General features: G+C 37.4%; 2 long non-coding RNA genes across 3 annotated transcripts in view; both read right to left on the bottom strand.

The window, feature by feature from the left end:
• Window positions 1–27,775, bottom strand: part of LOC149682794 (uncharacterized) — a 524,355-nt gene that overhangs the window by 482,815 nt on the left and 13,765 nt on the right. The gene's annotated exons all lie outside the window — the stretch shown is intronic.
• LOC149682795 (uncharacterized) lies at window positions 25,555–26,813 on the bottom strand. 2 transcript variants are annotated; one of them, XR_016365527.1, is made up of 4 exons: window positions 26,477–26,813; window positions 26,145–26,392; window positions 25,953–26,058; window positions 25,555–25,884 (listed from the first exon to the last, which is right to left on the bottom strand). It is a non-coding gene; the product is annotated as an uncharacterized LOC149682795 (long non-coding RNA). The 2 variants fall into 2 exon arrangements; XR_016365526.1 differs by having other exon boundaries at window positions 26,145–26,813.

The following is a 27,775-nucleotide window of genomic DNA, read 5'->3' as shown; positions in this document are numbered from 1 at the left end:
CTGAAATGCCGAATTCTGAAACGAAATTAATGTAAGATAGAGACCGTCTGAACTTTTTTGACTATTTTGCTGAAATGCCAAATTCTGAACCGTGAATTTTGAAAATGAAGTAGAATGGAGACCGTCTGAACTTTTTTGACTATTTTACTGAAATGCCGAATTCTGAACCGAAATTAATGTAAGATAGAGACCGTCTGAACTTTTTTGACTAATTTGCTGAAATGCCGAATTCTGAACCGTGAATTTTGAAAATGAAGTAGAATGGAGACCGTCTGAACTTTTTTGACTATTTTACTGAAATGCCGAATTCTGAACCGAAATTAATGTAAGATAGAGACCATCTGAACTTTTTTGACTATTTTGCTGAAATGCCGAATTCTGAACCGAAATTAATGTGAGAAAGAGACCATCTGAACTTTTTTTACTATTTTGCTGAAATGCCGAATTCTGAACCGAAATTAATGTAAGATAGAGACCGTCTGAACGTTTTGACAATTTTTCTGAAATGCTGAATTTTGAACCGTGAATTTTGAAAATGGAGTAGAATGGGGACCGTCTGAACTTTTTTAACTGTTTTGCTGAAATGCCGAATTCTGAACCGAAATTAATGTAAAATAGAGACCATCTGAACTTTTTTGACTATTTTGCTGAAATGCCGAATTCTGAACCGAAATTAATGTAAGATAGAGACCGTCTGAACGTTTTTGACTATTTTGCTGAAATGCCGAATTCTGAACCATGAATTTTGAAAATGAAGTAGAATGGAGACCGTCGGAACGTTTTTGACTATTTTGCTGAAATGCCGAATTCTGAACCGTGAATTTTGAAAATGAAGTAGAATGGAGACCTTTGGAACGTTTTTGACTATTTTGCTGAAATGCCGAATTCTGAAACGAAATTAATGTAAGATAGAGACCGTCTGAACTTTTTTGACTATTTTGTTGAAATGCCGAATTCTGAACCGTGAATTTTGAAAATGAAGTAGAATGGAGGCCGTCTGAATTTTTTTGACTATTTTTCGGAAATGCTGAATTGATAATATGCCGGGGGAAGGGCAACTAAATGAACTTCAAGGTCTGTCGACAGAAGTATAGCTATGGTATTTTTAGGACATACAGAATTTACCAAAACCATTCATTTTTGGTAAAGTAATCTGAGAAATTTCCAAATTATTGTGTGAAGAAAATTTTAGAGATTCCAAAAATAAGGAAAAGGAGAATATAAGCGGGAAGTTGCGAAAATTACATTAGCGATAATTTAGTTTCTAAAAAAAGCATTAAACCAATATTTTGGGAAAAAGGCACTAATTGTTTTTTAAGTAACTAGGGTTTCTCAACTAAAATTTTCTTTTTCCAAAATTTTTATACTCAAATAAAATGAGACCTTTTCTGAAATTTTTCTCAAGTAAAATCCACCTTTTTAAGAATTTAGATGCTTACTTCATTTACAACACAAATAAAATGGGACCTTTTCCTAATTTTTTCCCAATTAAAATCCACCTTTTCAAATATTATTTGCATAAATTTCATAATTTTAATAGATTCTGCTTTTATTTGTGAGATCTAGAATTCAGCAATTCAGCAAAATAGTCAAAAACGGTTCAGAGGGTCTCTATCTTACATTAATTTCAAAGTTCACGGTTCAGAATTCAGAATTTCAGCAAAATAGTCAAAAAAGTTCAGACGGTCTCTATCTTACGTTAATTTCGGTTCAGAATTCGGCATTTCATCAAAGTAGTCAGAAAAGTTCTGACGGTCTCCATTCTACTTTATTTTCAAAATTCACGGTTCAGAATTCGGCATTTCATCAAAATAGTCAAATAATTTCAGACGGTCTCCAATCTACTTCATTTTCAAAATTCACGGTTCAGAATTCAGCATTTCAGCAAAATAGTCAAAAAAGTTCAGACGGTCTCTATCTTACATTAATTTCGGTTCAGAATTCGGTATTTCAGCAAAATAGTCAAAAAAGTTCAGACGGTCTCTATCTTACGTTAATTTTGGTTCAGAATTCGGCATTTCAGCAAAATAGTCAAAAAAGTTCAGACGGTCTCTATCTTACATTAATTTCGGTTCAGAATTCGGAATTTCAGAAAAATAGTCAAAAACGTTCTGACGGTCTCCATTCTACTTCACTTTCAAAAATTCACGGTTCAGAATTCGGCATTTCAGCAAAATAGTCAAAAAAGTTCAGACGGTCTCTATCTTACATTAATTTCGGTTCAGAATTCGGCATTTCAGCAATAAAAAAGTTGAGACGGTCTCCATTCCACTTCATTTTCAAAATTCACGGTTCATAATTCGGCATTTCAGCAAAATAGTCAAAAAAGTTCAGACGGTCTCTATCTTACGTTAATTTCGGTTCAGAATTCGGCATTTCATCAAAGTAGTCAGAAAAGTTCTGACGGTCTCCATTCTACTTTATTTTCAAAATTCACGGTTCAGAATTCGGCATTTCATCAAAATAGTCAAATAATTTCAGACGGTCTCCATTCCACTTCATTTTCAAAATTCACGGTTCATAATTCGTCATTTCAGCAAAATAGTCAAAAAAGTTCAGACGGTCTCTATCTTACGTTAATTTCGGCTCAGAATTCGGCATTTCATCAAAGTAGTCAGAAAAGTTCTGACGGTCTCCATTCTACTTTATTTTCAAAATTCACGGTTCAGAATTCGGCATTTCATCAAAAAAGTCAAATAATTTCAGACGGTCTCCAATCTACTTCATTTTCAAAATTCACGGTTCAGAATTCAGCATTTCAGCAAAATAGTCAAAAAAGTTCAGACGGTCTCTATCTTACATTAATTTCGGTTCAGAATTCGGCATTTCAGCAAAATAGTCAAAAAAGTTCAGACGGTCTCTATCTTACGTTAATTTTGGTTCAGAATTCGGCATTTCAGCAAAATAGTCAAAAAAGTTCAGACGGTCTCTATCTTACATTAATTTCGGTTCAGAATTCGGAATTTCAGAAAAATAGTCAAAAACGTTCAGACGGTCTCCATTCTACTTCACTTTCAAAAATTCACGGTTCAGAATTCGGCATTTCAGCAAAATAGTCAAAAAAGTTCAGACGGTCCCTATCTTACATTAATTTCGGTTCAGAATTCGGCATTTCAGCAATAAAAAAGTTGAGACGGTCTCCATTCCACTTCATTTTCAAAATTCACGGTTCATAATTCGGCATTTCAGCAAAATAGTCAAAAAAGTTCAGACGGTCTCTATCTTACGTTAATTTCGGTTCAGAATTCGGCATTTCATCAAAGTAGTCAGAAAAGTTCTGACGGTCTCCATTCTACTTTATTTTCAAAATTCACGGTTCAGAATTCGGCATTTCATCAAAATAGTCAAATAATTTCAGACGGTCTCCATTCCACTTCATTTTCAAAATTCACGGTTCATAATTCGTCATTTCAGCAAAATAGTCAAAAAAGTTCAGACGGTCTCTATCTTACGTTAATTTCGGCTCAGAATTCGGCATTTCATCAAAGTAGTCAGAAAAGTTCTGACGGTCTCCATTCTACTTTATTTTCAAAATTCACGGTTCAGAATTCGGCATTTCATCAAAAAAGTCAAATAATTTCAGACGGTCTCCAATCTACTTCATTTTCAAAATTCACGGTTCAGAATTCAGCATTTCAGCAAAAAAGTCAAAAAAGTTCAGACGGTCTCTATCTTACATTAATTTCGGTTCAGAATTCGGCATTTCAGCAAAATAGTCAAAAAAGTTCAGACGGTCTCTATCTTACGTTAATTTTGGTTCAGAATTCGGCATTTCAGCAAAATAGTCAAAAAAGTTCAGACGGTCTCTATCTTACATTAATTTCGGTTCAGAATTCGGAATTTCAGAAAAATAGTCAAAAACGTTCAGACGGTCTCCATTCTACTTCACTTTCAAAAATTCACGGTTCAGAATTCGGCATTTCAGCAAAATAGTCAAAAAAGTTCAGACGGTCCCTATCTTACATTAATTTCGGTTCAGAATTCGGCATTTCAGCAATAAAAAAGTTGAGACGGTCTCCATTCCACTTCATTTTCAAAATTCACGGTTCATAATTCGGCATTTCAGCAAAATAGTCAAAAAAGTTCAGACGGTCTCTATCTTACGTTAATTTCGGTTCAGAATTCGGCATTTCATCAAAGTAGTCAGAAAAGTTCTGACGGTCTCCATTCTACTTTATTTTCAAAATTCACGGTTCAGAATTCGGCATTTCATCAAAATAGTCAAATAATTTCAGACGGTCTCCATTCCACTTCATTTTCAAAATTCACGGTTCATAATTCGTCATTTCAGCAAAATAGTCAAAAAAGTTCAGACGGTCTCTATCTTACGTTAATTTCGGCTCAGAATTCGGCATTTCATCAAAGTAGTCAGAAAAGTTCTGACGGTCTCCATTCTACTTTATTTTCAAAATTCACGGTTCAGAATTCGGCATTTCATCAAAATAGTCAAATAATTTCAGACGGTCTCCAATCTACTTCATTTTCAAAATTCACGGTTCAGAATTCAGCATTTCAGCAAAATAGTCAAAAAGTTCAGACGGTCTCTATCTTACATTAATTTCGGTTCAGAATTCGGCATTTCAGCAAAATAGTCAAAAAAGTTCAGACGGTCTCTATCTTACGTTAATTTTGGTTCAGAATTCGGCATTTCAGCAAAATAGTCAAAAAAATTCAGACGGTCTCTATCTTACATTAATTTCGGTTCAGAATTCGGAATTTCAGAAAAATAGTCAAAAACGTTCAGACGGTCTCCATTCTACTTCACTTTCAAAAATTCACGGTTCAGAATTCGGCATTTCAGCAAAATAGTCAAAAAAGTTCAGACGGTCTCTATCTTACATTAATTTCGGTTCAGAATTCGGCATTTCAGCAATAAAAAAGTTAAGACGGTCTCCATTCCACTTCATTTTCAAAATTCACGGTTCATAATTCGGCATTTCAGCAAAATAGTCAAAAAAGTTCAGACGGTCTCTATCTTACGTTAATTTCGGTTCAGAATTCGGCATTTCATCAAAGTAGTCAGAAAAGTTCTGACGGTCTCCATTCTACTTTATTTTCAAAATTCACGGTTCAGAATTCGGCATTTCATCAAAATAGTCAAATAATTTCAGACGGTCTCCATTCCACTTCATTTTCAAAATTCACGGTTCATAATTCGTCATTTCAGCAAAATAGTCAAAAAAGTTCAGACGGTCTCTATCTTACGTTAATTTCGGCTCAGAATTCGGCATTTCATCAAAGTAGTCAGAAAAGTTCTGACGGTCTCCATTCTACTTTATTTTCAAAATTCACGGTTCAGAATTCGGCATTTCATCAAAATAGTCAAATAATTTCAGACGGTCTCCAATCTACTTCGTTTTCAAAATTCACGGTTCAGAATTCAGCAGTTCAGCAAAATAGTCAAAAAAGTTCAGACGGTCTCTATCTTACATTAATTTCGGTTCAGAATTCGGCATTTCAGCAAAATAGTCAAAAAAGTTCAGACGGTCTCTATCTTACATTAATTTCGGTTCAGAATTCGGAATTTCAGAAAAATAGTCAAAAACGTTCAGACGGTCTCCATTCTACTTCACTTTCAAAAATTCACGGTTCAGAATTCGGCATTTCAGCAAAATAGTCAAAAAAGTTCAGACGGTCTCTATCTTACATTAATTTCGGTTCAGAATTCGGCATTTCAGCAATAAAAAAGTTGAGACGGTCTCCATTCCACTTCATTTTCAAAATTCACGGTTCATAATTCGGCATTTCAGCAAAATAGTCAAAAAAGTTCAGACGGTCTCTATCTTACGTTAATTTCGGTTCAGAATTCGGCATTTCATCAAAGTAGTCAGAAAAGTTCTGACGGTCTCCATTCTACTTTATTTTCAAAATTCACGGTTCAGAATTCGGCATTTCATCAAAATAGTCAAATAATTTCAGACGGTCTCCAATCTACTTCATTTTCAAAATTCACGGTTCAGAATTCAGCATTTCAGCAAAATAGTCAAAAAAGTTCAGACGGTCTCTATCTTACATTAATTTCGGTTCAGAATTCAGCATTTCAGCAAAATAGTCAAAAAATTTCAGACGGTCTCTATCTTACATTAATTTCGGTTCAGAATTCAGCATTTCAGCAAAATAGTCAAAAAGTTCAGACGGTCTCTATCTTTAATTTCAATGTTCACTGTTCAGAATTCGGCATTTCAGCAAAATAGTCAAAAAGGTTCAGACAGTTTACGGTTTGGTAGGATGTTAGAATTTTATAGTAGGAATCCTACTATATTCAGCAGTTCACACGTTCAGATATTCAGCAGATTAGTCGATCCCGATATTTTCTGGATGTTTCACTATGCAGAATGGTCTTATAATTAGTAGAAGAATCGATAAAAAATTATTTGATTTTTCATTTCACCCTCCCATTAAACACATTCTTAATCGTATTCTAAAAGACAGACATAAACTCTAATGAAATTAGGAGGGAAAGCAATGTAATATTATAAATAGAGATGCGCCCTGTTCGCTGGTATTTTTTTTTCCGTATGAGTAACCATCCAACGTCGTGACCGGTATTAATATTAATAACCTGATAGTTATTCTTGACTAACTTAAAACATTGTTTTAGTGTATGGTTTCAGGCTCAGCAGGACATTTGCCCAACCCATACGTCCCGACTCGTTGCAAGATTTCTGGAGAAAGAAGGAATTAACGCTTTGGATTGGTCCGACTTGAACCCGATTTAGCGTTTATGTCTGTCATTTAATAAAAGATTAAAAATGTGTTTAAGGGCTACGGGAGGTTAAGTAAAATATTAAGCTACAATTGAAACTGAAAGAGATAGTTGTTTGTAATAAATTGTTCAAGAACGCAGACCTGGATGTTTCACTATGCAAAATGGTATTATAATTAGAAGAAGAATCGATAGAAAATCACTTTAATGTCCTCTTCATCCTCCCTTTAAAGGCTAGGGGATGTCCAATAAAATAGCAAGCAACAATTCAAGCTGAACGTGACTGTCTTGTTTGTATAAAATAGTTCAATAAAGCACACTAGCATTCTTCAATTTGAAACTCGAAGGAAGTCTTGTTATTTGAAAATGTTCGTCCAAATTTTATAAATATTTTTCAACTTTTAACTAGTTATCAATAATGATATTAATAGTTATCCAAATTTCTTTAAAAAGGCTAGTTACCTTTCCTACACAATAAAAGGCTTAAAACACAAAATGGCCTAATATCCCAATACCTCCCAAAGTTAGTATTTTTGCCATAGAAAATAAACGAAAGGAGTAGCAGACCAGCAGCGCAGAGAGGCCAACTTCAAGTGTTTACCGTTCGGGTTCGTTTTAGCTGTTAGCTGTTATTTTCAGTTATGATCATTGTTACCGGCATTAATTTTTTTTCATTTAATTTTTAGGTTTTTCCATCGGTAGCTTTGAACGTCAGTTGTGAAATACGCCATTGCCCATGCTTTGGTTGCGGTCGGCTTTATTATTAAGCCTCAATAGAGATAGATTTAATTTTAGAAGTAGGATTCGAGAACGGTTAGTGTTCAATTCAGTTCGACTCATTGCCCAGTATAGAGCCCTCCCTCTAACGCGTGATGAAGAGTTTAAATTTTCGTATTGCTCAATTAAACTACGTTTTGCTGACGTTGCTGACGGGATCGGCAAAAAATACGTTATTCCTTTTACCTTTGTCGCTTTGACACGCCTCTTCTTTCATAATCCTCCTTTAAGTGGAAGAGGGTCCGGGAATTTGACGCGCTCCTAGATTACTCTATTCTCTATTCCCACTTCTAAAATTAAATCTATCCCTGGCCTCACATTTGCGCTAAACGCGGGAGGCTATAGCCAACCTCAGGCTCCGTTTAGCGAAGCTCAATCGCGTAGCGAACATTCCTAGCATAGAAGCCCTCTCCTCTGAAGTTGTTTCTTATATGGAATAGTCGAATATGTCTATTTGAAAGGATCTCGTGAAGCGCATAAGCCATCATGAATGAGATTTTCACTATGCTGCAATGAATCGGGCTGAAGACCTAGACGTAATTAATATGAGTTCTAAATATTATGATATCATGGGCTCATGGCCCAAATAAAAATATTTTAAAAACCGCTTCTCCCCTTCAAAAGACACGAGTTTTCTCTTAGAGGGAGTGGGAAGTGGAAATAAAGGTGTTTTTTATCGATTCAAGACCAGTCTGAACCATGAAAAATTCAGGAAATACCTCCCATTGATTTTAATATTCAAATTAGGCTAGGATTTTAAGAATAGTTTTAAATAAGGAACTCCGACCAATCCCGTAACGCCGTGCCTTTTTGTTAACAAAATTCTCGTGGCATACTCCATGTCTCGCGCCACAATTGTCACATCGTACAATTTTTTTCAAATCTCGCAATAAATTGATTCAACACGGAGCGTGCCAAGAGAAAATTGTTGATAAAAAGGCGGGGTGCTACGCGATTGGTCGGAGATCCCTACTTAAAATTATCCATGAAATTTCAAACTATATTGTCGTTTAAAAATCGTTCGGTGTTATTTCCTGGATGTTTCACGATGCAGATTGGTCTTATAGAAGAATCAATAAAAAATTACTTTCTTTTCCACTTCACCATCCCTTTAATGAACGTCTGATTTTTTTCAAAGTATGGCGCCACAAGACCAATCATATATATATGCATAAAGTGCCATAACATCTAACAAGCATTATTACGACAAAGATTTGAATTTGGTGAAACTTTTCAAATATGAATCGACCCCAAGGAATCCGAAAATCGCATTTATATCCATAAGAATCCAATATTTTCAAAGTTGATAATTTTGACATTTCCGGTTTCCGGTATAAGTATGCAAAGGACAACTGTGGAACGGGTAAAATATGAAAGAGGAATGCAAAACTTTTATAACGCACTTTATTCCAGAGCTAGCTTGAATAGTTTTTGAAATATAGTAAAATATGTGCGAAAAACGCAACGCGCAAAGACTTTTTAACAGTCTGTACACTTCTATTTTAGCAACAATTTGGAAGAAATATTTGTTCATTGTTAACTATCTATTAAATTTAGTTTTTTAATTCTAAATTTTATGTATGAGCAAAACAGTTTAAAATTACTTTGTTATATGTATTAAAATTAGGCCAACATGATGGCGCTTAACAGAGCCTAGATCTGACTTAGATAACCAGCCTTCTGATAGATTTTCATAGCCTAATACCTAACTTATATTAAAGAGATAATCCATAAGGAAGAGAGAGACCAAATAAAATAACGAACTGTTTATTATTAAACAAGTGAGAGAGTAAGTGATATAAATGATAACATAACATTGCTATTTATAGCAGTTACTAAAAAACAGTATTAAGATATTATTAACCGGTTAAAAAACTAACATCGCATTTCGCGTAGAGTTCTATAGGCCCGTGGGGCCCGAGCCCCCCCAAAAATTTTAGAAGTGGCCACGGGCCCCTCCAAACATTTGTCATCCATAATACCGAAATCATGAAGATAGTGACCTCATAAAAATAATTTTTGCGTTTAACTGACTGCAAAAACCATTAAAACCACTACAGAGCAGTGTTTTCCGAACAGAATAGTTTTATTTTGTTCTGTAAAATATAAACAAGACGGTCCAAGGGCTGGGCCATAATAGTAGCCACATCGTTATCTACTTAATTATTCTTACTTCAATAAATTTACTTATGTTATAATTGTAATAGTGGGACAGAAACAGAGAACTTGAAATTTACTTCTGTTATAATTGTAATAACCCGGTTCCGAGAAGCTTTTGCTTTTAAAATTCCCGACGATTTCTTTGAATGTTGAAATAGGGGAGTGTTATTGAAAGCGTGAAATACTTGTCGACGGGTGATGGGAATTTTAAAGGGATTATTAAACCTTCCATTTTAAGGCTATATCATAATCCTTTCTCTCTCTCGCTTGAAACATAGAGAAAATGTGAAACAAACAATGTTTAACCTTACTAGTAAAATTTAATGCAATGCTTAATCCTCTCTTACTTCAATGACGAACGAAAAATATCACCTCATCACAATCTTCTCCCGTCAGCTTCCATTGACTCTCCCTTCAATGAGGTACAAAAAATTTTATACAGCCAAAGGCAGTACAGAGAGACTCCTACATTGCCACCGACAACAGGGCAGGTCATACTAATGTCCACATCGCCGATACCTAGCCGAGGCTTAATGTAGTTTTCGAGTCTACTATTATTCGCAGAGCTATTTTTCTGTTGAAATTAAAAAACTCTTATAATATTTAGTTGAATGACTCGAAAATTTTCGAAACTTGAGCTTTAAAACGTTTAATATAATATAACGACAAACGAACGATACCGCAAATTTGACTTTCGAGCTTCCCGGTTATGTCGCCGGCGAGGTCGAGTCGAGGTCCCATGCAAGAAAATAGTAATAGCCGTCGCCGATTGATCTGGTATGAAAGAGGCTATCTACGGTTAGGGGACTTACTGGTTGGTTAAAAGCTTTTTTGTTCGTCTGTTTAGTTTTTACTTCGGGAATGTCATGAAATCTATGGCCAAAGCTATGGAAAAGTGGAACTTACGTACTTTATGTGTGAAGCATAATCCGCTTTTGGAATAGTGCGACGAATGTAAGGCCAGGGATACTAGATGCTTTAAGAGGGATTCGAAGGGAGACGGAAATTGCGACAGAGTTAACGGCGTGTCATGCGCAGTACAGTCTACCGGACTTCTAGATTTTAGTGCAGTTCAAAGCCAATCAAGGATGATTGCGGGAGGATGTGAAATCTGAGAGAAATAGGCGCGCTGTGGAACGGCTTAGGTCCGGTGGAACGCAAAAAATGGGGGAATACTCGGAATAGGAATTCAATTTGTACTTGATAGGGAAAAACAAGACGGCGCGCGTTATAGATCCCCGTTAAAAAAAACCTCTGCCGCAGTCTTATCTGAACCAGGGCTAATCCACCCCTGTCTGAACGTACGTGAAAAGGCTCTAGCTGATCATCCCTCTTTAAACATCTAGTATCCCTGGTAAGGCGCGGCGCTGGCCAACTCCATAGAGTAGATAAACAATTTTCAAAATGTTTTTCGAGGCACAAGTGTAAATTAGTCTTATGGGTTAAGTCGCTCTCATGGTTTCCTATGTTGGTGATTTTCCCGAGTTTTGAAAGTGGTCTCGAAATTTTTTGTAAGGATTTTTACATTCGTATTGTAATGCGCAAATACGGATAAATTTGTTTTAAAACGGCCTATATTATCTTTAGAGGAAAACATAGTACATGGATATACTTAAGAAATATACTATATAATGTAGTATATATAAATGTATTACTTAATATTCGTTAGGAATTTATATACATCATATGCATGCATAAAGTGACCATTTATTTTTTACCCCAAACCGGGACGGCTTGGAAACACTAGAAACAAACTAAAATTCGGATTGAAGTAAACACAACTAAGATTTTTCTAAGGGTTGATATTGTCTTTCTTATATTTTTCTGAAGCACAGATTTGTTTATGGAAGTCTGGTGATGATTTTAAGCAGGGGCGCCGATCATTGTTTTTCTCAGGGGGGCTGGGGCCCAAGGCAACACCAGGGAGCTCAGCCAAAAATTTTAATTCCTAATAGAAAATAGCTCAGCCAAAAATTTTAATTCCTAATAGAAAATATGAATTATATATTATTGAAAAGAGTGTGTTTTTATAGGAAATATAGTACTAAAAATCTTCATAGGTAAACCTATTTTAGCTTAAACTATGTAGAAAAATCTCAAAAAAACTAATCGTATTTTACTTTGAAAAGCAAAGCCTATTGAAAATATTATGTTTAAAAATTCAGAGCGAGCGAAGCGAGCTCCGCAATTTCGCTGTCTATAAATTTGATCTCGATGAAAGAGCTAAATTCTGATAAACTTGGCGCTTAACTAACTCTTTTGAAGGTTGTCGTTAAATACACATTTGCGTTTAGGCATTTGGAATAAAAGAAGACTCACTCGTCACTAGAAAAACTACACAAGTCACCTTGACATTGTTCACAGATTTGAAGAGATATTTAGCAGACTTCATAACTACATATACCGCGCGATAATCAAAACTGGGACAATTTCCAGAAAACGGGACTTTTTAGTGTCCCGAGGCATTCTTCGGGGACACCGGGACAAAGTTTAACAAAACGGGACTGTCCCGGCTAAACCGGGACGTATGGTCACTTTATGCATGCATCATGTAAGTATTGGTCCAGTCCGGTTGGGCCGGGCCCCACCAAACATTTACGAAACTCTACGCCTATGTCTAAGGTTACAGAGTTAATATAATCCGAGTAGATAAGAGTCGATTTCTCCAACACCCCTTCTCGACGATTATCGGAAAATCCGGCCTTGGATATCAGGTGCTTTAGTTCTTCTTTTGTTAAAGGCTTGGTTAACATGTCGGCGGTCATTTCCTCGGTTGGACAATAGTTGATATCGATGATGTTGTTTTCTCTCATATCCTTGAGGAAGTGGTATCGGACGTCAATGTGTTTCGTCCTAGCGCTGATCCGTTCGGAAAGACTCATCTTGATGCATCCTTGATTGTCCTCAAATAAGTAGGTTGGCGTGGTAGCCGGGAATCCAACATCTTCATTCTCGTTCAACACCAACATATCATCTACGTATAGTAGGATATACGTCCAGGTACCGTCTTGTTCCAATTTCGAGTAAAGTCCTGGATCGGCTTTGCTACGACTGAATCCTTCATCAACTAGGATTTGATTTTCTTTGACGTTCCAGGCCCTTGCAGATTGCTTCAACCCGTATAGGCTGCGCTTTAGTTTGCAGACCTTCTCTTCATTTCCAGGTTGGATGAAACCCGGAGGTTGTTCCATGTACAGGTCCTGGACTATGTCTCCATGCAGGAATGCGGTTTTGACGTCAGAGTGTTTGACCGGTAAGTTCTTGGCTGCGGCGATACTGAGTAGAAGTCGTACGGTCTCGTACTTCACGACAGGTGCAAACGTCTCGTCAAAATCTTCGCCAAACTTCTGAGAATAGCCTTTGGCCTCTAATCGGGCTTTATATTTGCTGTGTGCTCCATTTTGATCATGTTTGGCTTTGAAAACCCAACGACAACCAATGGCCTTCCGATTTGGTGGTAGGTCTGTTAACTCCCAGGTTCCTCTATCATGTAAAGATGATATTTCTTCTTTAGCAGCATCTGTCCAGTTTTTCCTTTCTCTCGGATTTAAGTCGGCGAGTTCCTCCCATGAGCTTGGTTCGCATGGATATTGAACCGTTGCCTTGTACGTCAATCTCTTTGATGGAATGCCCTTATTATCCCTTTCTGATCGCCTTGGAAGAATAGGAACTGATGGTATTTCTTCAGATTCTTGTTCTCCATCAGATGATGATTCTGATTGTTCCTTTTTCGGATGTGACGTGATCAAGGAGTCAGCTGAATTAGTCTCTTTTTCCCCTTTTGGCTCTGATATGATGCTTTCTTCAAAGGTGTTGTCTCTTGTTCCTTCGTCGAAAGTGACAGAACGGCTGAAGTGAACTTTGGCAGTCTCAGGATTGAGAATACGATAGCCTTTCGTTACTAAGCCATATCCGACCAGGACTCCTTTAAAAGCTTTGTCTCCGAATTTTACTCGTTTCTCCTTGGGAATGTACGAATACGCTTAACTTCCGAATACACGGATGTGTCCAATACGTGGCTTTGAACCACTCCAAAGCTCATAAGGTGTTACGTCAATGGCTCTTGTTGGCAGAAGATTTTAAAGATAGGCGGCGGTCGTGACAGCTTCACCCCAGTAACGGTCCTCAAGTTGTGCGTCTAACAGCATGCATTTGGCCATTTCCGTCAAAGATCGATTCTTGCGTTCCGCAACTCCGTTCTGTTGTGGATTTTACGGTACGGTCAACTGGTGTTCGATGCCAAGATACTTGAGATAATCTTCAATTTCACGGCTGATATATTCTCCACCATTGTCTGATCGAAGAGCTTTCGGGTATCTTCCGAATTTGGTCCTTACGGATGCAATGAAATCCTTGAATGCAGTTAGAACGGAATTCTTGGTCTTCATCAGATAGAGCTGTGTAAATCTTGAGTAGTCATCGATGAATGTTACCATGTATCGATTACCGCTAGGTGTCACAGTCAGCATTGGCCCGCATACGTCCGTATGGATTAGTTCCATAGGCTCCTAGGTCTTCGATGTAGATGTTGGGAATGGTTTAGCTGTCATCTTTCCCTTTAGGCAACATTCGCAAATAAGCTTCCGCTGACATTCGGATAGCTTGATACCATCGGCAACATTCTTCGATGAAAGTGACTTCACAGCATCTATATCCCGATGCCCTAGCCGTCTATGCCATAGGTGAATGCAATCGGCTGTATGCGAGTTGCTGGCAAATTTTGCTATTTGCTTGGTTTGAAGTCGATAAAGGAATCCATCCATCTTGGCGAAAGCTGCAACGTTTTAACCTTCTATGATTCTGCATTCGTCGCCTTCAAAGATAACAGTGTGTCCTGTCTGCGTCAAACGGTGTACAGAAAGTAAGCTGCCTCCTAGTTTTGGAACATAAAGGATGTTCTTCACAGCTATGCTATGTACTTCTCCGTTTGGAGCGAGAGTAGTAGTATTTAACCATTTCACCCCCAGCGGCGCGCTGCGGCGCGCTTTCTCCCCCAGCGGCGCGGTTCCTGCCCCAGTGGCGCCATAAGACTCCAGTTGGCGTGTGATTTCATGACAGGGAGCACATTATCCATGATCCGGGGGGGGGGCTCTTTTTTAAACTAGGTGGGTGGTTGCGCCCCCCCCGGATCATGGAAGTCGAAGATCTGATCCTCCCCTAGAAAGGTTGGATCTTATCAGTCGCCAATTCGCCCGCTTCGAAAGTTTCTGATAACCCAAAGCCCAATAAACCCAAGTTACCATCAAAGACGTCCTAGACTCCTAAATTAGTTGTGAAATCGGGGAATGGGGGTCTTAAAACAAATACACGTTTCGTATAGGCTTAGCATTTTCAAATTTATCGTCAATTGCTCAACTACTGAATAAAAATTAAACTCGGAACTGAACTGATTATATAAGGTACGATTTTTGAATATCCCGCCGACAGTTCCTTATCATGCTGATATGGATGTAAACAAATAAAGCTCTTGGATTTCGGAAATCAGTCCCTTCCCTGTAAGAGTTGTGACTTATCAATCATTGATGGTACGATAATTCATTTTGTTTAGGAGAATAAGTGGATTTTTGGTAAACTGTATGTAAAGTGATGTAATCTATCCCTTAGTGAAACTTTGAACAGAAATAGTGAAACTTTGAACGCAAACTGCGAAACAGAATTGAAAACTTAAAGGTTTTTTATTTTTACATTAATTTTAAATTTATTTGATATTTTGTAGTGGCCGTGAGCCAAAGTGTTGATGCCGTCAATTATGTACCGCTTGTCATCGCATGGATTGAGGCAGAGCTTGCTCTGTCTCACGGTGAAAATTTCATGTTTGCTGCTGATGATTCTCTTCATTTCTTCTACCGTCAGCTTTCGCTTCAGTAGACATTCTCGGTATTGGACGTGGCGTACTTTTTTCTTCACAACTCTGCGGCAAATGCCCTTTGCCGTTTTCTTTTCTCCCTTCGCGGACAATATGCTGTACATTTTTGGTCTAAGACCTACGAATTCCTGGATTGGTGTCCCGTCAAGTTCATCTTTGAACTTTCCAAGAACCTTCTTGTTGACATCGCTGTACAGAGGGTGGTCTTTAGGGTAGCCGGAAAAGTCGTACAATTCTTTGTTCTTCGCAAAGTCCTTGTAGATGTCATCAGTTTGGATATGGTACGTCAGGGAATCCGTGTCCGTGAAAAGAAGCTTCGCGTCGTCTCCGTATTTAGGTTTAATTGCCTCATAGTGGAAACGGTACATGAGGAGTTTGGAGAGGTCCAATATCGTGAAACCGGTGAAAATGGGTCTATTGAGGGTGAGGGACTTCTTTGTTCGATGTATTCCTACCAATTCATTCTTGAAGACGGTGAAGCGCTGAAATGTTGGCGAACTAGCCTTCTTTATGGCTTGTTCGGGTGACTGAACTAAACTAAAATCAATGCGGTTACGTAGATTTTCCATGGTCTTCCCAAAGACTGAATTGTTTAAGAGCTTGAAAAATTCGCGTTCAAAGTCATTGGCGGCCATCTTGCGCTTCTCCGTGTTGAATTCGATGAAAGGTTTTAACCACGCCCCCTGTTCGAAGGTCATAATACGGTGAACCATGCTGATTTTCATCCCCTTGGAGACATAGTATTTAAGATTCCTGTAGTGGATCACGTACTTTTCTTTCTTATACAGGCTAGGCACAAGCTTAGGAAAGCTATCCCTCTCTGGAATTCCTAGCTCCTTCAGTTGATCCTTGGAGTATTCTGACAGTTCATCTGTAGTTATGACTCGTCTCTCGGGGGCCAAAGGATAACAATTGTGCTCGTCGTGTAAATGTTCCGGGTACTCTAAATCGACCTCTAGTATGTAGCCCGTATCGCCGTCGTCTGGGTGGGGTAGAATCACCTCTTGCGTAAAATTAGGACAAGGTTCTATCCATCGGAATCCCTTCATCGGTAACTTGTCGCACATAACTGTACCATAAAAATTGTTACAGTCTAAATATGTAATGAAGGAGCTGGGTTTGGATGGGTCGTAGGATTCCGTCAGATATTTGTTGTTTGCCTCGGCTAATCTATGACTAATCATAGAGACTCCGCCCCTTATCCCTTTCTCGATAAACAAATGCATGTCCGGATCTATCAGCAAATCTAGTTTCACTTTTGTCATTGACAACGCGCTCTCCCAGGCAAATCCTGGTCCGGTGAAAGCGTGCGCACAGTCTAGCTTGTAGTAATCCATACACATGCTTCTAAAGTTTTCAAAAATGTCCGCCAAAAGTAGGACGTCTGATTGAACGTACAAGTCATGGTATTCACCCAGATTTCTGATATGGAACTTTTCCCACACGCTCCTCGCATGTTGATAATCTTCGTCTGAGATACCCTCGTCCGTTAGTGAATTGAAAAAAGCATCCTTTGGCGGTAACTCTATCTCGTTAAACTTCTCGACTTTGTCCATATAATCGTATGGGTAGACCTGCTTACGCAACAGCAGCGACACTTCATCGGGTTTGTAGACAGATTTCATACAAGTAAACTTGTCCATACCGCCTTTGGCCAGGTTGTTCGCGAGAACTTCCAGGGAAGCTGGCATAAATCGGATGGTATCGAGGAAGCGTAATTTACCCAGACTGAACGAGATATACGTCTCAGAATTTGACGGAATGCAATCTATTCGATGGTCCTTCACTAATCCAATTTTCTCCATAATAACGTGAGAATCATAATGCGATAGGTTATGGATGAACACGGGGATGTACTTTGGCGGTTTTAATTTCAGGTTACATGAATTATGAGCCGCACCCCTGAATGCTCCTGAAGTGTGGTCATGGTCACGGACCTTGTAATCTTTAGCGGTGAAGGAGTTCCCGCACACGTAGCACGTGGTTGCGTTTGCGAAAACTCTTTCTTCTCCAGAAGAGAGTGCCATGGGTACATTCTCCGCGATTTTTTCCAGTAGGTTTTGTTTATCCTCTATAAGATTGTCCAAAAACTTCTCCGTGGCGTCTAGACCTCTGTAAGTCGCGGGTTTAGAAGGTACACCGTCTGGACCGACTATTACGTAACTGAAGCCACATGATATATGGTGCGAGAGTTTCGTTGTAGACGAAAGATTCGAATCGGGCATACACGTCTGCACTTTGGGGAGAATAGTTTCGAAATCGGCGTAGATAACGTATTTCACTTTTTGGTACCACCCATATTTCTTGAATTCGCACACTGGTTCCTCCACGGGCATAACTACTTTTTGTGGGCCGTGTAGGCTGCAATCCTTGATATGCTTATCGCGGTTACTTTGAGCATTTTGTCCCACGAAACGGTGGAGACAATATCGACAATAATAAGTAGTGTGCCCCTCTTTTGAAAAGTTATTTAGCAGGCGGCTTAAACTGCGTATCAGGCAGTAGTGACTTTTATTCCCACGTGTTAATAGTAAAAGGTCTATTTGTCGGGTCTTATCCACCTTGTTCGAACTGATGTATCTCGGAAAGATGCCTTTCTCATAGCAGAAAATGTTAATTGAAAGGTTATTTTTGTCTTCAAAGTCCTGTAAACGTTTTACATTCAGTTCAAAGGGGAAAGATATGCCAGTTAAATTTAGTTCATCTTGGTATTGAAGATATTTCTGAACGCGTTCCGGATGATGATTACAAGATAGCGGATGCAAATGAGCGAGAATGGACCATAGAAAGCATCGGTTGTCTGTGTTCTTAATATTTAAAATGGCTTTCTTGGCAGCCAGTTCTTTGGGAAGTTCCATGTATGAGCCACCTACAAGTGGTAGATACGTTATAATATTCACTTGTAGGAATAGGATTTTATCTAAAACCCATCCGCTTCCCCGTTTCTGGAAATCTTCCATTAATCGCTTTATGGTTTGAACACACAAATCCACTTGACGTGGAATATCGTCCGCTGTTAGAGTTCGGTGTGTAAGACTCCGGTGGTAGGCCAAGTACTCGACTTCCTGGTCGGTATTTGCTAGTTCGCGGGTGTAGCGCGCTCGGACGGTTAAATACCACTTAATACCTTGGTCTTTAATTAGTTTTTCGCGTAAGTAGTTTTCAATTACAGTTCTATGGCGAATAATGTACACTTCTGGGTCGGTTTCTGTTAACGTCGGGGTAATTCGAGCGCAAAAAATGGCGTGATTTAATGCCGCCATTTCCTCGAGTGTGTCGGTGGCTTCTGATTCGGGTGGGCTGATTTCGGGTAAAACAGCGTCTTGAACCTCCTCCACGCGGTCCATTATGTTATGTATGTCCTGCATTTCCTGGTTGGACATCGTATACATGGGATTTTCCAGATCGAAAACCGAATCCTCTAATTTATTCTGGCTATCAGGGGTCTCCTTATTCCAGGTCGCTAGATTCGTTGGATCACATTCTGGTGAAATACGTGGAACTTTGGGCGGGGTGGACGTTGACGGTAGTTCTTCGGACGCAGGACGTTTGGTTGGAGATTTTCGTGAGTCATGACTCTGTGTATGGCGCTTTAACACGTCACGTCTAGAAAACACTTTGTTGCAAACCGAACATGGGAAACCGACTTTCGCGTGTTTTGCCTGCTTATGCCTATTGACGTCGCGATTCCTGGAGAACTTCTCATTACAAATATCACAAATAAACATTTTAACTAATTATAAAACGATCTTTACTCTTTAAGAGGAGTAGAGACAATGATACTCGAACTATGGTCTGCCTGCTCTATATATGATCTCTTATCTTATCTTACTTGGCGCCCGTTCTAGTTTCAGTTACAGTTTTAGGTATGGTTCTTTTATAGGTTCAAACATGCACTTTATATGTAAAACAACAACACCGAGAGGATCTTAGTCGACTATCTATAATAACCTTTGCTCCTTCATGTTTATTTAAGCGACGTTCGAGATATATTTACTTCCTGAATTATGTAGCTTGTAAGATACGAGTCGAATTAATTTTTTTAGCCAATCAGTGATCAAAAAATGTCGTATATTTGTACCACAATATCTTTACGTCTAAATATAATTACTTCAATTTCTTCCTCTTAACTATATGATAAATAATACACAAATGTAATATTTTAGATTCATTTAAGAAAAATACGCATATAAGTTCAAATTTACTGTTAACATTATTCAACATGGGGGAGAAAAAAAATAATACACAAATGTAATATTTTAGATTCATTTAAGAAAAATACGCATATAAGTTCAAATTTACTGTTAACATTTTTCAACATGGGGGAGAAACCGCGCCGCAGCGCGCCGCTGGGGGTGAAATGGTTAAATACTACTACTAGCGAGGCAGTCAATCATGCCATCGCCAATCCCTTCTGCCATTATGATTGAGTCGTCGGCGAGATGAATCTTTTCTGATTTCGGCGTTATGAATTTGAAATTCTTCCGATCGCTGGACATGTGACTGGTGGCCCCTGAATCCACATACCATGAGTTCGCTTGTGAGCCATTCGAGGCCTTGAAGGCTGTATACTCCCCGCTCGTTCTCTTTTCTACCGCTGCTTTACTTCGCTCACTTCGGGATGCAGCATGTTCTCGATCCAGCTTATCTTTGTAGCCTCGGCAGTCCTTCATATAGTGCCCTGGCTTGTTACAATGGTAACAGACTCCTCTGCTTGGACGACGCCGTTAATTATTGAATCTTCGACCTTTGCTTTGACTTGAAGTCTGCAACGCTGTGTCATTCCTAAACGAAGCTGCTCTAGTCTCTTGACGTCGATTGAATTCGTCCAGTAATTTCGCTTTCACTAAGTCTAGTGTCAGATCTGCTTCCGGTCTCACTTCGAGGGCTGTGACCAAGACATTGTAAGATTCCGGTAGACTGTAGAGTAGCATGGCAGCGACGTGTGTATCAGGCAACGTTTCTCCGATTCCTCGTAGTTTCTCGACGATCTCCAACATGGACCCTATGTGGTCTTGCATACTTTGGTCATCGTCCTTGAAGCGCATTTGATGCATCTTCCGTAGCAGGAATAATTTGCTTGTGATGTTCGCTTGCTCATGTAGCTTCTGGATGTATATTAAAGCCACAATTTAAAAAAGAAAAATTAAAAAGGGTGGGGAATTTAAAAATGGCGGGGCATGTTAACACAACCTAACCTAACCAAACCTAACCTAAGCCAACACCAATCGCCGGTACCCTCTATTTATATATAGGTTCTATATAGTAGGATGTATAAGATTTTAATATACATTTGCGGACAAAAATTCTTGCGTCATATTTTTTCTTACACGTTATTCTTTCAAATAAAAGATAAAAAATCAAATTGGCCGCCTGGACCTATTCTTAAAAATGGCCTTTTATTTATTTAAGAAACTATTAAGATTAGTCATGGTAAGTAATTGACTACACTTATTATAAGTTAATATCAACAGATAATTAAATAAATTATGAAGAACGCTTACAGGCAAATTTAAACTTCAAATAATAATTTTGGTTTGTCAAAAATTGTATGTGAAAAGAACCTTACAAACTGCCTGGTCCAATTTATTATTAAGGGTTATTTGAGTAATCAGACGTTAATAGAACGATTTTGTTGCGAATACTAATGCTTATAATATAATCTACAAATTATCATGTTTGTTTATAAAAAATTGTAACTGAAAATAACCGTTGAAAGTGCTTTGTCGAAACTATCATTAAGTTTATCAAACCGCACTAGAAAGATTTCATTGTGAATACTAATTCAAAAATAGTTTGAATAGTATAAAAACAACTGTAATTGTTTTTGTTAAAGAATTTATTTTAAGGTCAATGATTATATTAAACCAAAGTCATACTAAATTGATTTTGTTCATAATCGAAAGGATATTTGATAAAGAAAAAGAGAATACCGCCAAAAATATTTGCCGGAATCACACCAGTTCTAGCCAAAAGAGGGCGCGCAAAGCATAATATTGCCGGGGCCATCTTGTTGAACTTACAACTTATTACGAGGTTGTTGGTTTGATTCCTAGAAAAATACGAATTTATTACGAGGTTAATGTTTTTAGATAGGTCAAAAATACACGACTAGGTATTACATGATACCCTAACTTAGATAATATGTGATCTTCTGTCTATTATCCCAGATTTAAATATTACACGATACTCCAAATATTCTTCCAAATTGACGTATTATACGAACTTCTTATATACTTCGAAATCTAAATGTTACTCCATACCCCAAATATATAATAGACCCTTAAAGAAATTAAACAAGCTGGACACCTTATATCGCCGAGTCGGGATTTTTTCGAATATAGTACCAACGCCATCTAGTGGCGAAACGTTTCGTTGAATAAATTTTAAAAACTTTACTAAGCCTTTGCCAAAATCTAAAACTGTGAAATTTCAATGACAAGCTTTGGAAATCTCCTTACCTTTCTACGATTTGAGGCTCCATTGCGAAAAACAACAAGGTAATTACGTTGTGAGCTTGTGGTAAAGCGAAATCTGCTCTAAAACAGTTACTAAATCACTTTCACCTGAAACTTCAATTCCAAAGTTCCACCATTAAATTTTTAAAGTACACTTCCTTGTCACTACTGCGCAAAATCGGCACATAGCCGTCTAAACCAATCAGATTAATATACTGATTACCCAGAATGCTCTGCCAATCCTCAAAAGACGGTTGGGAAATTTGAACGACTTTCTTTAAGGGTCTATTGGCACTACAATGCTTATGGCGTTCCCTGGGCTGCTCTACTTTCAAAAATGTTAAAATATCCTAGAGTTTGGTTTCCTTTTTTGGCCTCCCTTCTTGTTACGAAAAAATAATTTATAGCTTGCAAAATATCGGTTCGAGGAGAAAGACATTACAGTGACCGTTTTCTATCACACGGCAGCGCTTAATTAATAGAAAAAATATTTTGTTAATTACTCGATGCTACAAAACCGAATTCTTTATGTTCGTAACTTTTCGCAAACTTTTACGATTTTTCTAAGTACAACACCGCGTATTTAGCAATATTTTTGATCTAACTTAATCATTGGAAGTGTAACGAAACCCAATGTGCACCTATTGAGAGCAAGACAATTTGGTGAAAGACATTTGGGTCACGACGACTGGGTGTCCGACAGTTTGTAGCGCGATTATTTGGTGGGCTAAAAATTGGGAAAATTTAAAAATTGGTGAACAACAAATGAGTGGCGATGAAACCGACCGTCAATTGTATGATTAAAAAGTTTACTTTGCAAAAATACGTATTTCTTAAAAACCACAAGAATTGGAAGCTCAAAATTTTATGTATTGTGAGGTCAGGTTTGGTTTAGTTCAACTAGGTTAGGTTTTGTCTTTCGCTAAACATTTATGGTTTTACCAGAAATATGAACTTTTTGAAAATTAAATTTTCAATTCATCTAATTAACGCTCTGTCGGTTCGATTGCCTTCCAATTGTCACTCACCCAATTTTAAATTCTCCCAACTGTCCGACTCCAATTTTTCAGTCCTCCAAATTATCCCGCTCCCAATTGTCGGACACTTAGTCTGGGTCACCCAATTGTCTTGGAGAGAACGACTACATGTCATAGCCATGGGAAAGAAACTTCTTGCCCACTTTCTTTTGAACCGAACATAGAAATTGAACTCTAGAATTTAGATTGTTTCAACTTATGACAGAAAATAATTGGAGAGGTGCCAAATAATTATTCTTAAATGTAGTAATTTTGATACCAGGATAGTTCAGTGAATTGGAATCTCAATGGAGAAGAAAATAACAAATGCGGTCGTTCTACGAAATATAGCTCGCAAAATATATTCCTGAAAGAAAAATAACGTAAACTAATGAATTTATATAAAACAAAATCCGTCAAGATCCTTATGTTGAATCCCATTTTGCCTGCACTATATCTGTCTACAAGCTTAGATACGCGGCACTAACCTAATATTTTAAGGGTGTCATGTCTATGTAGACACAAAACGCTTAATCTTCAGGGCCACCCAAATGAAATATTTGCATGATGTTGTTTTTTAAAATCCAATTTTCAAAACATTCAATTTCATAAAAACCATACTTATTTAGGGGCTACTCATAACTCTAAAATGTTAGCTACTTCTAAAAACTTCTGTTGGTACCGATATCAAAAACGCAGTTTGGTAACGAATTGAGACTGTACATTAATGACGAACAAACCACTTTCTAAAATATATATAAGAGTACATATTCTCATTATTGTAGGTCAGAAGAAAGGTATTTGAATATATCCGAAGAGCTACGTGGTCAAAATTTAATTGTTTTCAAGCATAGGCCTCAGTATAAAGTAAGTGGTGTTAATATGTATAATCTATATTCTTGGACATGAAGAACTAAAGTGTATTTCGCGCTGCTCAATAATTAATGTTTCAGGTCATGGACTTCTTCAGTTCAGTAGGTGGTTTTCTAGGAATATGGCTAGGTCTTTCGTTGCCAAAACTCTCCAGTTTTCTATCCAATACGGTTGTGGGTCAGAAGTAAATTTCCAACCCACAACTTAAATTTAAATCAAGAAAAGACTTTTTTCACAAAAGAATCGAATAATTATTTATTTATTTATTTCGACGGTGGCTATTAGATGAATAAAATTAAAGAAAATATTTATTGAATTTTCAAGTGGCTCAAATAGCATACATAGACTGTATTAATATTAAATTTTCTTTTGTTAATTTCGCCGTTGGTTCGGTTTTTGGCTATGCTTCTTTTGGTTATGTGCTTAAGAACAAATATGTAACTTTAAATGATAACGTATTGCATGTTAAGTTTCTACATCATTATATTGTTGCTTGATAACATGACGGTGATGTGGAAGGAACAGGGAATTAAGGGGGAACAACGCTGAGCGCAATTTTGACGTTCTTAGGTCTTATATGGGTTCTTGACAAGAATAATGTAGCAAAACACTTTTTAAATAAAAACACCTCATTCGGCAAAACTACCGTGACATACTTTAACGCACTCGTATCAATCAATAACCTGAAATATTTTTCTAGATGAAGATTTTCATGCATATAAAATTCAATCGACCGAGTTACACCTAGTAAGATATTTTCTTTTGCTGTGAACCACGCAAATGGTCAACACACATACATAATGGTCCAATCGATGGAAAAAGAAAGACATACACAGTATAATTGTAGATAGCTCCTTTTTTCTCAATTATGGCTATGTCGCAACCGAGGTGTGGCGTGTTATTTTGTATTAAAATAAATATAAAGAAACAATTGACACAGTCCATGTTGTGATCGAATAGTAAAAATATAATTGATACTATTTACTAATATTGGAAATGCAATTATAAATGGCAGCTCTAGGTGTTTCGATAATTTTAATGTTAATGCTTCTACCTTACAAAGTTAAAACTCAAACGAAACGGAAAATATTGTATCGTAACCGATTTCGAATTAAGCTTGTGGTTTCGATTCTGTGTACAATCTTGTGCGTTTATCAGTTGGTTGAATTTTTCGTTGTCTACTTTTCATACGAAACGGCAGTGGATGCGGATGTTCTCGTTCAAAGGACCCCAAAAATTCCAGCCACAACTATATGCTTCAATCCCATGTTCGTACTTTTTTGGCAAATTTTTCATTTTTCAAACTGGTAGCGAAAACCAGGTACTAATGTCGTTAATGTACCAAATTTTCTTAAATATCACTTTTCGTTGTTAATATTGTCGTTTGCATTTTACTGTTAGAACAAGTTCAAATCTGGGGAATTTATTTTCTTTAAACGTTTGGACGCTCTCGCTTTCAGTATTTTTATGGCTTTACTAGCAAATGTTTTGGTGTCTAAACTGTTCAAAAAGTACGAAGTGAAACCAAACATAACCAAAATTAAAATATTTTAAGGGTTTGATAGTAATTGCATTTCACTATTACGATAGACCAGACTATTATAAAATGAACCTGCAATTGTCTAATGATTTCAATCTAATCCATTCTAATTAAATTTTCAAATCAACCGAAATGAAACAGTAAAATACACCTTTTTTAATAATAATAATAACATTTATTTCTCAAAAACCATACAGAAAATGAAAATTTGTGTTCTTGGAAATTACTTTCCCGTTATATGAACACTTAAATGGTACAGACACCGAAACGTCACACACCGAATATTCTGTATACCATCAAGGCTCAGCATGTTCACGTGTTCTTTTTTTTTAAGGGAAGCTTCTAATTTATACCAAAAAATATTATGATCTAAAAGTGATCTTCAGTATATAAACTCGAGTGTGAAGAATGTATATTTTAAGGTATTCAAATTTGCATAATTTCTTAGACATTGAACCTTTTTATTACAGAATTTTGTTCAAGTATTTCTGCGGAAAGAACGAGGGGTTTTGCAAAATGAAGGTGAAACAATTATATTCATTAGATTAACTTATACCTTCATTCAATACATATATTCCAAAGAATTCACCAAGAGGGGATGACGCTCTCTCGTTTATGAGTAATCGAGAAAACTACTTAGACGTTTTATACGACTGCCAGTTCTTCACCGTTGAAAATAGAACAAGTATTCCCATAAATCAGTGTAGAAGGTAAATTACGATTTTAAATGTGTAAATAAGTGTATTACCTGGTTTACACATCATTACAGCTCATGGGTATCTTCAGGACACGAGCCTTGCGTTGTTATTAGTGTGATGTGGGGTGTTCAGTTAAATATCTTAATGAACTACACAGGTAGTCGAACGATACATGATTCTTCATCTTCAAAACTCATATTTCCTTGGTACCTTTTGCAGAATTTATGATTGGAGTTAAAATGCCAATTTTCACTTCTGATAATGATGAATACGGAGTTGATATATTTGTGCATAGCGCCTACATAGTGCCCAATAGAAACATAAGATCCTTCTATCTGACATTTGGTAATGTCTACAAAATAGTTTTCCAAAAGGTGCCTACACGTCTCAATATTGGAATTTCTGCTTGAAAAACTCAGAAAATGTTTTTCCAGACTGTCATATACTCTCTTGAAGCCCCCTATAAAACAAAATGCTTGAACTACAGAAAAATGTACCAAAAAAGGAGTGAATTCAAAGCCGTCAGTGCTAATGTAATTGTGGTATTGCCTTCTTTCTATTACGTTTGCATGATAATCGGTTAGGCAAGGAGTTGACCAAGGATATCCACCGTCAACTTCGAGTAAGAGCAAAAACCAGGTTATTTTAGAGATGTTTCAAGACTACACCAAGTATGTAAAAAATAGCGCCACCTATACTAATTGGTGGCACGAAATGTATAATTAGGTAAGGCCGTAAATGAGCGGACCGCATAATAGGTAAAAATCGTAGTGTCAAGGTTCAGAGTCGGACGTCTTTTAGGGTTATGACCCAATTAGGAACCCCAATATATTATGGTAGTAGGATTAGGTTGTGTTATTTGAACTCAAAAAAATTATTGGTCAGTTTAGGTTGAGTTATTTGCACTAAAATATAAATAATAATAATACTTAAGTTACATTAGATCAGAATAGGTTGGGCTATTTGAAGTCAAATGTAATAGGTCAGTAATAGGACCCAATGGTCAGGTTTTGTTATTTGAACCATATTTATGTCCGGTATAGGGTTATGTTGGTTCATTTGAAGTTTTGAACCCATTACACTGTTAAAAAATGTTGTCCAAAATTGGATGTAAATGGATCCAAACGGCTGACTCTGAGACAGCACAGTTTTTCGTCTATTTTTGGATAACGTAACTTGTGTCCAAAAAGGGACGATCAAATGATTAGCCAGATTTGGAGTCTCATCCAAAATTGGATCGAGAATCACCCATTGAGGGATCAACTATCATCCAGAAATGGTCAGGATAATATCCATATTTTAAGCAAGTGGACAAAAATTAACTCGTACCGTCCCAATATTGGACTAATATCAAGCCCATAGTGGACTAATAGCAAGCCCGCATTGGACAAATTTCTAACCGATATTGGACTAATATCGAGCCTATATTGGACTCATATCGTGCCCATATTCGACTAATATCAAACAGATAATGGACAGATATCAAACAACATTGTTCTCATATCAAGCCAATATAACAGCTAGATCTGTAAGTGACGTTCATCATGAAGAGGTTATATTATCATTAGTAGGGTCAATAAGAGTCTCCTACCCCAAGCACTGTGGAAGGCAGGGGCGGTGCACGCACCGCATGCGGTGCAAGCGGTGCAAGCGGTGCGAGCGGTGCGAGGGGGGGAGCAGA

Source organism: Phalangium opilio, unplaced genomic scaffold (genome assembly GCF_054372755.1).
Source record: "Phalangium opilio isolate 3A_F unplaced genomic scaffold, DU_Popi_V2 ptg000038l_1, whole genome shotgun sequence".
Classification (NCBI taxonomy): Eukaryota; Metazoa; Arthropoda; class Arachnida; order Opiliones; family Phalangiidae; genus Phalangium; species Phalangium opilio.
This window is presented reverse-complemented; position numbering and strand designations above follow the sequence as displayed.